At 32.8% G+C, this 13,630-nt stretch overlaps 1 long non-coding RNA gene across 1 annotated transcript; it reads right to left on the minus strand.

The window, feature by feature from the left end:
• Positions 1-8,609: 8,609 nt before the first annotated feature.
• Positions 8,610-12,746, minus strand: LOC109218764. Its single transcript, XR_002066816.1, has 3 exons — positions 12,658-12,746; positions 12,476-12,559; positions 8,610-8,688 (listed from the first exon to the last, which is right to left on the minus strand). It is a non-coding gene; the product is annotated as an uncharacterized LOC109218764 (long non-coding RNA).
• Positions 12,747-13,630: the final 884 nt, after the last annotated feature.

Here is a 13,630-nt window from a genome sequence, read left to right on the forward strand (position 1 = left end):
ATCTAAGTACTGAATAGTACTTGGTATAAAAAAAGGGGTAGAATGGTCAAATAAGGAGGAAGGTAGAACGCCATACGGGAAAGGACAGAAAAGGATGGTAGCATCGGGGATGTTGACGAAGGCGTAATGAAGTCATTTTCTTCTGGAAACGGAATTGGGCCCAAAATCCAAATACACAAAACAGGTCATTACGTAGACCATTTCATTCGGTGGAGAAAATATGTGAGGAAGGACATATTCAAGTGCAGACGGACGGTAATATTGATTCACCTCCATGCCGGAGAGTTCTGGTAGTAAGATGAAGGTGGAAGATGAGAGAGAGAGGGAGCATAGAAACAAGAAATTTGATGGAATAGGAGAAATTTGAGTGGAGAGAGAAAAATAATACAAAGCTTATTTTATGGCTTAAAGGTAGGATGTGACCATAAATAGGTATTTGGCTATAAAAAATCAAAAGGTAGCTATGGAATATAATTTTTTAAAAGGGTATTTATTTAAAATAAATAAGGTATCAACCTTTGCTATAGGAGGTAACTAATCCAAATGTAAATGCGTATGACATTTTGGCCTTGCCTGCCGTTGCCTTTCGGCCCTTTTGGGATATGACTCTCTTCCTCTTTCGGTATGGTGTGTGCACCAACAATTATTGCTTTTTGATTGATTAATTACACCAATTTCTTCTACTCGCTCTTTTACCCCCTTCATTTTATAGCCTGTTTTGGCCAAGCTTCTTTTTGGCCAAAAGTGTTTTTTTTGGTCCAAAGGCAAAAATTGAGGTGTTTGGCCAAGCTTTTGGTAAGGAAAAAAAATAGCTTTTGAGGAGAAGCAGAAGCAGAAAAAAGTAGACTTCTCTCCAAAAGCACTTTTTTGTAGAAGCACTTTTGAGAAAATACACATAGAAGCAGTTTTTAAAGTACTTGGCCGAAACACTAATTGCTGCTCAGAAGTGCTTTTCAAACTAATTAGCCAAACACAAACTGCTTCTCACCAAAAGTACTTTTGAGAAAAGCACTTTTGAAAAAAAACACTTCTCAAANTAGTAAGATGAAGGTGGAAGATGAGAGAGAGAGAGAGAGAGAGAGAGAGAGAGAGAGAGAGAGAGAGAGAATAGAAACAAGAAATTTGATGGAATAGGAGAAATTTGAGTGGAGAGAGAAAAATAATACAAAGCTTATTTTATGGCTTAAAGGTAGGAGGTGACCATAAATAGGTACTTGGCTATAAAAAATCAAAAGGTAGCTATGGAATATAATTTTTTAAAAGGATATTTATTTAAAATAAATAAGGTATCAACCTTTGCTATAGGAGGTAGCTAATCCTTAATAAATTACTTTCTGATCCGCTCATCATTCATATGTGAGCATATGCAAATGAATAAGAAGATTTATTATCGTCGTGTTAAAAAAATGACACTGACGGAATAGTTGTTGTCTAGTCTAGTGGTGGCGGAACATGGCTGAGGAAGTGCACTGATAGTTGAAGTCGTCATCTTCTGCCACTAATTGTTCTTTTGCTTCATCAGCGTGCCTAAAAATTTCAACTCCATTTTTTTTAAAAAGCTTTTCTATAATGAGATTCTAATTTGTTTCTTATTTTCATTGTGCTCTTGACGGAAGTGGAGGCAGGAGCGACGGTGGTGATCATTTGGATGAGTTTTAGAGCACTTTTTTGACTTATTTATTTAATAAATATTTATTTAATGTTGACTGAATCATGGAATAATATAAAGCAAGATCTTAGCCTTTTAAAGTTCTTTTGAGCACGTGGCAGTCATCTATAGCCCCATTGAAAAGTATTGGAGCTAATTATACTGGAGCAGATCCTCACCTCAAACATGGGACTCAAATATTAATGTAAACTGAATTAGTCAATTCCAAATATGGGAATCAATTCTAGACGTGGATGAAAGTGGTTTTATTTATTAAATGTTCAAGTTTAACAAATTAAAATAAAATTCCAACAAACGTGGGATTAAATATATATAAACTGAATCGGAAGTTTCAAAGTAGTGAACTTCTTTTAAAAAGACAAAAAAAAATAGTTTTTTTAAACATGGAACTCATATGTTGATGTAAACTGAATTAGCAAATTTTTAAATTTCTATTTTAAATTATTTTTTAACCTCCAAATTAGTTGGAGGTTTGTCCTAAAATTGAACACATGTTTATAAAGATTTATGATGGCCATTAACTCAAGATTGTGACTTTCTTTCACTCTGATCCTTTATCCTTTCCAACATAGCAATAACCTGAAGAGATTTCTTTCATTCAACTTTTAAGCATGAGCTAGCAGTAACTGCATAAAGTGATGTTTTCCTTTCTATTCCATTTCAAAAAGGAAATAGAAACATAAACCAGTAGAACAAACGACTCAGGAAATGCAAAATAGAGATTACTAAGCAACTTTAATGTAAAAGGATTAATTCACTCTTATTTGACAGTTGACCCTCTTTGTCTTACTCTCTCTTCCGTTTCTGAAAAGTGCCGAGAAGCAAAAACAAAGAGTCGTGAAAGTAACTGTTAAAGACTGATAAAAGCAACAAATTAAGCAATTTAATTCTATTTTGTCCATGATCAGATGAAGCCTACAATCTTAAAAAGCCAACGGAATACGCGTGGAAAGCTGGACAAAATATAGAAATCATATGATTGTATTTATATGCTACATATGTAAACAGAGGTTGCATAAGATTCCTAAATAGTGGGAGACGCATAGAGAGAACATCACAACTATTTTTATGACAAGTGAAACATATAAATTATAACCTGGTATCCGTTAGCTGAACCTTTTTGAATAACTTCATCATAAACTATGTTATCCGTTGAGTGATCGTCCCCGCTATCTGATGTCAGTGGTCGAATTAATAGTTTCACGCCTTCTGAACTTTTGGCTCTTGATAAAACAATGTAAAGTTGACCATGGGGAAAAACCAGATTCACGCAAATAAATTCCAACAAAATTCATTATAGTCATATCAAAGCATAATCATATTGGAAATTGTGTTCCTTTAAAAAACAATTGGCAATTTTTCATCTTGTGATGCTAACAGCAGTATTCTTGGAATAATTTCATAGTATCTATTTTGGAAATCACCGCTAGCAATTTTAGCACTCTACCCTCCCCATACCCCACTGGTGAGATTTTACTGGATTGTTGTTGTTGTTGTTAATCGCGTGCCATTATATACACGCGATTTTCTTTTAGAGTTAATTTACTTTTCCTAATTTGTATACACAGATTATATATTAATCATACACAGTTATACATACATTATATATAGATTACTACATTATACATTCGCCGGTTATTTCTAATTTAAACGGTTGAGTGAATGACAATTTAGGTTACTTCTTCTAATATATATATATATATATATATATATATATACACACACACACACACACTAGGCGATGATGACCTGTGCCAGCACAGGCCCAACGTGATTTAACTCTGCGTGTTATCTAATTGTAAATATAATATAAATTAATGATGTAAGTATGAGTTGAAGATTAACTTTGAGTGTTATTTAATTCTAAATATAATATAAATTAATGACGTAAGTATGGATTGAAGTTGATCATTGTTGGAACTGGATACAGATTTTATTTGACTTGTATGAAACGAGTGGTTGTAGTTACTTTTATGTCTATCATAGAGTTTTCTGGATTTGGGTGCTTTTGTCAGAAGCATTTTTGATCCTACACAGAGGATGAAGAATCTGGCAGATGTGAGTTTTTACTTCATTTTTACCTTTGCAATACCTCTAATTCTTTCATTTGGTGAATAATCTATTAGAATTAAGATGTCGTTGAGAGCATGGGCTTGCTCTGACAAAATATTTCATACTAAGTGATACACACTTAATTTACATACATTCTGAATAAAATATACATTGTTTGCGTTCACGAGAGCATCACTAATAGTTACAACATGTTACAACATGTATAATACAACTATTAACATGTATAATACAACTATTTACATATGCGGTTTTTGGTCTTCTTTCTGGTCCTTTTTCTTCACCAAAAATATCTGCAAACAAATAAATATGTTGTTAATTAGAAGGTTATTGCAAAACATCTCAATAACTAAATTAGCAAAACTTGTAGTGGAACTCCTAAGAAATGAAGAAGACAGAAAAAAGACACAAAAATTGGAGCAACAAAAGAATATGTCAGCCAGTTGTGGTCTTGTTAAACAAAGCAGGAACATTACAACTTCATAGAACGTTGAGGTGAGACAATTAAGTACTGAACACATACCATATGCTATAAGATTGGAGAATAGAAAAAGGATGAAACTCAAATTAAATTCCACAAGCAATCTAGTAATTTATTTATAACCCTGCAGCTGATGCTTTCTATCACGAAATAAATTCAGATAAATACATTGTTCAACTTTTTTTTGGATCGGTACATATAGCTCGTCCCTTTGGGGACATCTGAATTCTGATATAAAAAAACACATATAGCTCAACTTTTAAGTGAATTCTAAAAACTCATTGAGCTAAATAAATTATTGAAGAACAACAGTGCTGAAATGTCTACACTATAATCCCCCCCCATTCTTTTTCTGAATCAACCTGTCTGCAAGATATCTGAGAGTTGAGAATACCAAAAGAAAGATCACACATGCTAATACAAAAATATATGTTTCAGCAAGCAGACAACAATGAATTTTATGGCTTGCTGCAATACAGAGAATATCTAGGCAAAACTATGTATAATGCAACCATGAAGTGTATAATAAAAAGAAGTCACAAAGATATATTGCCTGTGGATTTGTCCCAGTTGCAATGGTACGATTTACCCAGTTCACGACATGTCTAATATGGCACAAGTGCCATTTTTTCTTCTTTTTCCCTCTTTCTGTATTGATAGTACTATAAATCTCCTTCATAAGTCAAATAGCTCCATGTGTTAATTGCAAATGTATTTTTATGCAGAAAAAAGAATAAAGGAGCCAGCTCATCCTATCATTTCCAGATTCAGTTATACAGAGAATGTAGTTTTGTGGTACCAATTTAAAGAACCTATCCAATAGTATTTACTGTAGTTTTATCTGCTTTGTATATTCTGTTACATAAATTACATCATCATATAACAGGCTATTAAATCTTACTCCCGTTATCTCGTCATTATTCATTATGATATGAAGCGCATCATAAAATGTATGATTAGTTCTACCCTCCATTCCAACATAGACCAGTATAATAAAAGCACAGTTTGGTTATAGCTATTGATAAAGCTAATGAAATCTAGCATCTGATCCATACTATTTACTCTTTTTTTTTGCCTTCTTTGAACCAAAGTACGGGGAAAAAATCAAGGAAAGATCAAATCGATGTTCTACTACCTTGAAAATATTTTGTGTTTCTCTGCAAAAACAAACCACCCGTGTGAAGTAAAGAAGAACCACAAAACTGTATTTGAGGGAGATATGCAACACACACCCTTCCTTTTGTGCTAATATTTTATGAGCTGCTAAGTTCATTCTGATTAATCTGAGCTTCTAAATTTGTGACGGCCCAAAGGGTCATCACCTGTATTCCTACTCACTCTGTATTTCTGAGGCCGTGAAAACCTCACTTGGGGGTTGCCTCGAATTTGTGTGCGCAGTCCGGGCGCGTAGCCGGAACGTTTATATATGAATTTGTGAGAAAGATAATAAAATTTTGATGTTTTAATTGATTAAGTTTGACTTCGGTCAACGTTTTGGGCAAACGGACCCGGACTCGTGATTCGACAGTCCCGGAGGGTCCGTAGAAAAATATGAGACTTGGGGGTGTGCCCGGAATCAAATTCCGAGGTTCCGAGTCCGAGGAATGAATTTTTACGTGAAATTATTTTCTGAAAGTAATTAAAGAATTGGAAAGTGTTATTTGTTTAGAAGACTGTGCTGTTGGGCTCGTATTTTGGTTCCGACGCCCGGCACAAGTCTTAAATATGAGTTAAGCAATTNNAAAACAGGTCATTACGTAGACCATTTCATTCGGTGGAGAAAATATGTGAGGAAGGACATATTCAAGTGCAGACGGACGGTACGATTGATTCACCTTCATACCGAAGAGTTCTGGTAGTAAGATGAAGGTGGAAGATGAGAGAGAGAGAGAGAGAGAGAGAGAGAGAGAGAGAGAGAGAGAGAGAATAGATATGGGGTAGGGGATAGGAGAAANAAGTTTAAAAAAATAGAGAAAAAAATCACATGCATGTATTTGATTATTCTTCTTTGTAGGTTTAGAGAATATCTAATCATCTTGACTTTGAGAAATATGTCATCATACGATGATTCGCATTAGTCATTTATTAAATTTGTACTTTATTTTTTCAAGCATAATAATTTAGTAATTATATATTCATTGACTACACAACTCGGTATACATATGTAACACACATGGGAACCCAATAAAAATCAAAAAGTTAAAAAAGAAGAAGAAGAAAGTACAGGGGGAAACGAGAAAGAGAAAGGCTTGCAATCTACAAGTTTGATAATTAACACTTGAAGGGAGTGATAATGAAGTAATCATTGAAAATGCCATTTGATTACATGGATTAGGGAGGTCCCTAATCAATCGTTAACCATCGGAGGAAATGAAAAAGAAGTAATGCTGAAAGTGTTATTTGGTTATTCCGGTATAAAATTTGAGTTTAAATTTGTGCGATAATTGATTACAAGCGTTAGCTAAAATAAAGATAAAATTTATTTCAACATTATATTTATAAATATAGAAGGTGAGATTATTTATCCCAATTATAATCATGACTATAATTTCAGGATTATAATCCTTCTTAGTTCTCTTAAAAACACCTCAATTGATGAATTAGTACCATTTTTTCCTCCTTCTATATATGTATTACAAAATTCACAAAACTATTCATAAATTTAAATGTGAACTCAATTATTATATGGCCTGTGCGTGATTTAACTCTGCGGGTTATCTAATTATAAATATAATATAAATTAATGGTGTAAGTATGGATTAAAAATTTAACTTTGCGTGTTATTTAATTCTAAATATAATATTATGTCTATCATAGAGTTTTCTGGATTTGGGTGCTTTTGTCAGACAATTTTTGATCCTACACAGAGGATGAAGAATCTGGCAGATGTGAGTTTTTTACTTCATTTTTACCTTTGCAATAGCTCTAATTCTTTCATTTGGTGAATAATCTATTAGAATTAAGATATCGTATAGAGCATGGGCCTGCTCTGACAAAATATTTCATACTAAGTGATACACACTTAATTTACATACATTCTGAACAAAATATACATTGTTTGCATTCACGAGAGCATCACATTAAGGGATGCTTAAAGTGCCACAGCAGTTACAACATGTATATTCTTTCTGGTCCTTTTTCTTCACCAATAATATCTGCAAACAAATAAATATGTTGTAAATTAGAAGGTTATGGCAAAACATCTCAATAACTAAATTAGCAAAACTTGTAGTGGAACTCCTGGAGCAACAAAAGAATATGTCAGCCAGTTGTGGTCTTGTTAAACAAAGCAGGAACATTACAACTTCATAGAACGTCGAGGTGAGACAATTAAGTACTGAACACATACCATATGCTATGAGATTGGAGAATAGAAAAAGGATGAAACTCAAATTAAATTCCACGAGTAATCTAGTAATTTATTTATAACCCTGCAGCTGATGCTTTCTATCACGAAATAAATTCAGATAAATACATTGTTCAACTTTTTTTTTGGATCGGTACATATAGCTCGTCCCTTTGGGGACATCTGAATTCTGATATAAAAAAACACATACAGCTCAACTTTTACGTGAATTCTAAAAACTCATTGAGCTGATAAATTATTGAAGAACAACAGTGCTGAAATGTCTACACTATAATCCTCCTATTCTTTTTCAGAATCAACCTGTCTGCAACATATCTGAGAGTTGAGAATACCAAAAGAAATATCACACATGCTAATACAAAAATATATGTTTCAGCAAGCAGACAACAATCAATATTTTATGGCTTGCTGCAATACAGAGAATATCTAGGCAAAACTATGTATAATGCAGCCATGAAGTGTATAATAAAAAGAAGCCACAAAGATATATTGCCTGTGGGTTTGTCCCAGTTGCAATGGTACAATTTACCCAGTTCACGACATGTCTAATATGGCACAAGTGCCACTTTTTCTTCTTTTTCCCTCTTTCTGTATTGATAGTACTATAAATCTCCTTCATTGGTCAAATAGCTCCATATGTTAATTGCAGATGTATTCTTATGCAGAAAAAAGAATAAAGGATCCGGCCAGCTCATCCTATCATTTCCAGATTCAGTTATACAGAGAATGTAGTTTTGTGGTACCAATTTAAAGAACCTATCCAGTAGTATTTACTGTAGTTTTATCTGCTTTGTATATTCTGTTACATAAATTACATCATCATATAACAGGCTATTAAATCTTACTCCCGTTATCTCATCACTATTTATTATGATATGAAGCGCATCATAAAATGTATGATTAGTTCTACCCTCCATTCCAACATAGACCAGTATAATAAAAGCACAGTATGGTTATAGCTATTGATAAAGCTAATGAAATCTAGCATCTGATCCATACTATTTGCTTTTTTTTTTTGCCTTCTTTGCACCAAAGTACGGGGAAAAAATCAAGGAAAGATCAAATCGATGTTCTACTACCTTGAAAACATTTTCTGTTTCTCTGCAAAAACAAACCACCCGTGTGAAGTAAAGAAGAACCGCAAAACTGTATTTGAGGGAGATATGCAACACAAACCCTTCCTTTTTGTGCTAATATTTTATGAGCTGCTAAGTTCATTCTGATTAATCTGAGCTTCTAAATTCTTATAAGTGCATTCATGTTAATTTATCTATTTTTCTACACTATTGAGGCAATATGTCTAAAAGACCAAATCAATTCTCATTTAACACTATTTTTATATATCATTCACTGCTAGTCCTTTAATCACTCTGCATAACCACCTACCTCCTTGGCTGATATCTAAAGACAATCTAAAAAGATTTTATAGCATAGTAAACTCAAAAAAGACACAATTGTTTCATTCTAATAATGACCTATATTCAAATATTATGATCATCTATCTTATCGCTGCATAAAAAATTGCAGCACTTCTAAGCCTAAATTGTTGGAGTTAAAGTAGTCTACACCACAAATGAGATGGTAATATTTTAATTTAATTTCAAGATCAGTGTTCTCTATCAATGGATTATCATACTAATCAAAGTTACTCAATTTAAAGATGGTTGTGGAGCAACGAACTTACAAGCAAATATCTGGTTTATCTTCCACCTTTTACTCTTATATATTTTAATGTAAAAAGACACAAATTCATATGACAAAAGTTATTTTCTACTGCTTTTAAAGAAGAATGGAGAGAAAATTTCATGTTATGATATCCAGAAGAATGATGGGTGTTTCTCATTTTCAATATTAACAACTTCTCCATAGAAGAGTCCACTTACATAAGTGTAACAGAAAACCATATACCAATCAACCAACATATTTAAATGCAACTAATGTTCATACTCCTACATTTTCTTGTTCAACATCCATGTAAATGAAGGGTGATAATTACAAATATTGAATCAACAATGACCATGATCGATAAAATTTTGACTAACATTAATATTTGCATCAGAATCTTAGACACAAGAGAAGAGGCAAAATAAGAATGAAGAGAAATAAAAAAATGATAGAACTATTATATATTCTACATTATTATAGTATAATTTTATATCTCAATATTTTAGTAATATTTTCAGTAGTTTACTATTACAGATAATATAACAAAATGAATATTTAGTTAAAGTTTAAAAAAAGCGATTGGAGTCTAGATTTGTAATCAAGTAAGCTAACCTTGTGTTGTCGTGATATTTGTTGAGCAGAGGAGCATTCAGAAAGCATAACTTTGAAACCAAAAACAATTCATTCAATATATATGTGATGAATGACATAGCTAGAAGCACACAGAATTACAATCAAAAGGGAAAGCTTTTCCATTCTAATAATGAGATAGAAATAGATAACAAAAACTAATATTAGCTCTGAAGTTTCCTGAGAAATAATTTAAACAAAAACAAAATCATTCATGCTTAAGTAATTCCACTCTAATTATAATCTTAAACTCCTCAAACTCCTTAAATTTTCAGCAGCACCTATCAAATGACTATTATCAACATCAAAAAGCAATCTTAAATCAAGCTTCTGTAAATTAGTACAACATTTGCTTTGACTCAGGAAATGAAGCAACCCCTCTTTACTGCCACCAATTTTAACAAAACCCCATCAACAATTGCTCTACAAGTTCTTAATTCCATTGTTTATACTACAAAGGCAAATGAGTAATGACTTTCTTAAACCAGAAGAAGATGCATATTTGAACACTCGGAATGGGAATAATGTGTCTGAGATGAAAGTGAAGTTGATTGAACCTTCTCTTAAAACATGTGATATTAATTTGAGAAAGTGGAATATGAACAAAAGTAATGAAAAAACAAGTTCAAGTTATGTGTTGACTACATATTAGAATGCTGTGAGTAAAAAGAATGCTTTAAAAATTGGTACTTTGGTGCAATTGTGGCTAAAGCTCCAAGCAGAAGAGTCCATTTCCAGCACAGAGTCTTAAATGAGTAAACATGTTTTTATCCAGAGATAAAATGCAGTAAATCAATCAAGTACATCTTAGTTTCAAACTAATTGGACTCGACTATATGAATCATCATTCTATTTTACATACTACTCTCCGGCCTAGCTTGGGCGAGATCGACTATTCCACCGGGTACCTGCTAACACCCACCAGCAAAAGTACCGGCTAACTCTGCCCCAAGGCTTAGGCACATGGGAATCACCTTGTTTTTCTTTTTTTCTTTTTGGGAATTGTACATTACCCTTCACCCTACATCAACCCTCTTCCAGGTCTGGACCTGTTTATGCTTTGTGAATTTCACAGAGAAGGGGTTAAAAAAATGCACCAAATTTGAAGGAATTAGGCTTAAAGCTCCAAGCTTGACACTTACTAACATCCAGTCTTACATACCTATAGTGAATTTTTCAACAGTATTTGAAGCTAAATGGGTTTCAAAATACAAGTCAATTTGCAGATTTCAGCTACAATATGATAAAAGAACAAAAATTTACAGCTGGGTAAAAGCAGAGAAAAGTAAAGGGACCTGGGGTTGGTGAGTTCTTGTGCCAGAAACTATCCCACCAATCGCATTCACTACTTCCTTTGTTCTCAACGGGAACAATGTTAATGGATTTGTTTTTCTTGTTTTTTGTGTTTGATTTTCTTAAACTTCTTTGAATCTTTCTTCGTCTTCTTTATGTTTTGCACTGGTCAAACTCTAAACACAACTTAAATAGATAATAGGAGTAACTTTTATCAGTGTATAATGTTAACATATTTAGATTCATTCTTTTACTTTGGAAAGTTGAGCAGCTTTAGATTTTTCTCTTGGCTAATAACAATAAGAGATCTAATATTCCAATCCATAACGAACTGACCAACTCTTCGCATCACTTACCAAACGGACGAAGTTTTCTTTCCTCATTTCTTCTCTAGGAATAGCAATAGATTTTAAGATGCAGAAGTTGGGATAGTTGACTGCTGCTACAGGCTTTGTTTTCTCTTTTCTTTCAATTGAAGTTGGACAATTTTTCGCTCTAGCGACTCTTGTGCTGCCTTTCACAGCTTTTCAGTTTGAAGATTGGCTAAATAGGAAGCTTGAATTTCATAGATTACTTAAAGCTCAATTGACTATACTACCCACTTAATGAATTTTAACTTGAACTGAACTACTTCAAAGGTAAAATTTATATTAATATTTGCCTTTGAATTTAGTTTTCCTTCCCCTTCCAATCATTCCAAGCAAGAAGGGAATGTAACCTTGAAAGTCATTAGAAATAAACCAATGACTATATAATAGTCTATTTAAAGTGTCATCAGTTCATAGAAAAACACGACGTAGCATCGTAGTCTAATTTGACCAGTAGCTACATAGCATCAAAGAACATCAAATACAACAGATGGTAACAAAATAAATAGACTTGAAGAAGTAATTAATAAAGAATACTCATTTTATAAAACATAAGACCACCGATTCAAACTTATGATACAAATTAACTAATTTTTTATGCATCGCAAGATGCAAATATTCATTAGTAGAGTTTGACACCAGGCCACTGGCTATGAAATTGAGAAGAATGGAACGAACCCAACAAACACATGAAAAGGGAAAAAAATGAATAAAAAAGGAGAAGAAAATTGGGAAGAGATATCCATTCTTGTACTTTGCAGACACAAAAAATCAACTGATTTCTATAGTTTAACAAACAGAATTTGTTCATCCGTCAAACCCTAACTCGAAAATCTGTAATTAATTCACTCTGTTCTAACGAATTTGAAACAAAAAAGAAGGAGAAAGAGATCGAAAACAATAAAATTCATATTAAGTAATAAGAAAAGCACCTGCACAAGTTGAAGAGATGAGGAAGACGAAGATATCTGAAGCTCTGTAAATTGTGATGTACACAAATCGAATAAAACCCACCTCTGTAATAAGGTAAACACTACATGTAGTAGTTGGGTAGATATAGAAAAGCCATGTATACAGATAAGCTCAAAAGTCAAATTCAAAAAGAAATTTTTACCCGATTTCGAACTGATCTTGTGATGGATCGCTTCTCTGATGCTTTTTCTTGTGCCTGCTTTGCTAAGGAATACATTCATTGAAAGAGAAGAAAGGATACATGTGCTAATAGCCAAAAATGCACACGTATATCTGGGGAGAGCACAAAAGGGCACGTATGTAGCTAATAAGAAATGACTCAAATGCCCTCAAACCTCTTTAAAAAGAGATCCAAGCAGACATGTCGAAAAACTTTCTCTTCTAAAGAAGAGACCGTGAATTCAATTATTACTACATATTATAAATATAAATATAAATATAATTAGCTATATAAATCATGAAATTTTTTATTTTGTACCTCACACAACTGACATTAGTTGTGTGAGGCCTTTTTTCGTCTCACAACTTTGTGGTCCCATAATTTTGTGGACCCAATATGTAAAGAGATATTTACATACATATACACTATTTGAAACCTTATTACGAAAAATGTCCATGTTTTGGCATTTACTCGACCTAAACACATTTTAGTTACAAAATATATACAATCCACATATATATACAACTAATATATATTATAAAACTTATCTACAATTTTCATACATTATTTCTATCCAGTTATATATATATATATATAAAACAGAATACAATTTTTCTACAAATTTACTATAATTTCATAAATATAATGTGTGTCATGTCTTCTTCTTCTTCTTTTTCGAGTTTCAATCTGAAATTCAGCCAAAATCAAGTCTAATCTTCACCAAAACACCCTCAAAATAGAAATACAAACTCCAAACCATATTTTCAATTGTTTGCAACAAACGCCCAATCCAAATAAATAATGTTTTTTGAAAACCCAAATTCGAATTCAAAGCTTCAAAGCTTTTTAATGGCTGTCAATGGTGGAATTGCTGCTCTCTTTTTCTTTGCTTTACATTACTGGAATTAGGGATTGAGAGATAGAGAGACGTAGAGAGAATTCCCAATTATTTGCA

This window comes from Nicotiana attenuata, unplaced genomic scaffold, assembly GCF_001879085.1.
Source record: "Nicotiana attenuata strain UT unplaced genomic scaffold, NIATTr2, whole genome shotgun sequence".
NCBI classification, from domain to species: Eukaryota; Viridiplantae; Streptophyta; class Magnoliopsida; order Solanales; family Solanaceae; genus Nicotiana; species Nicotiana attenuata.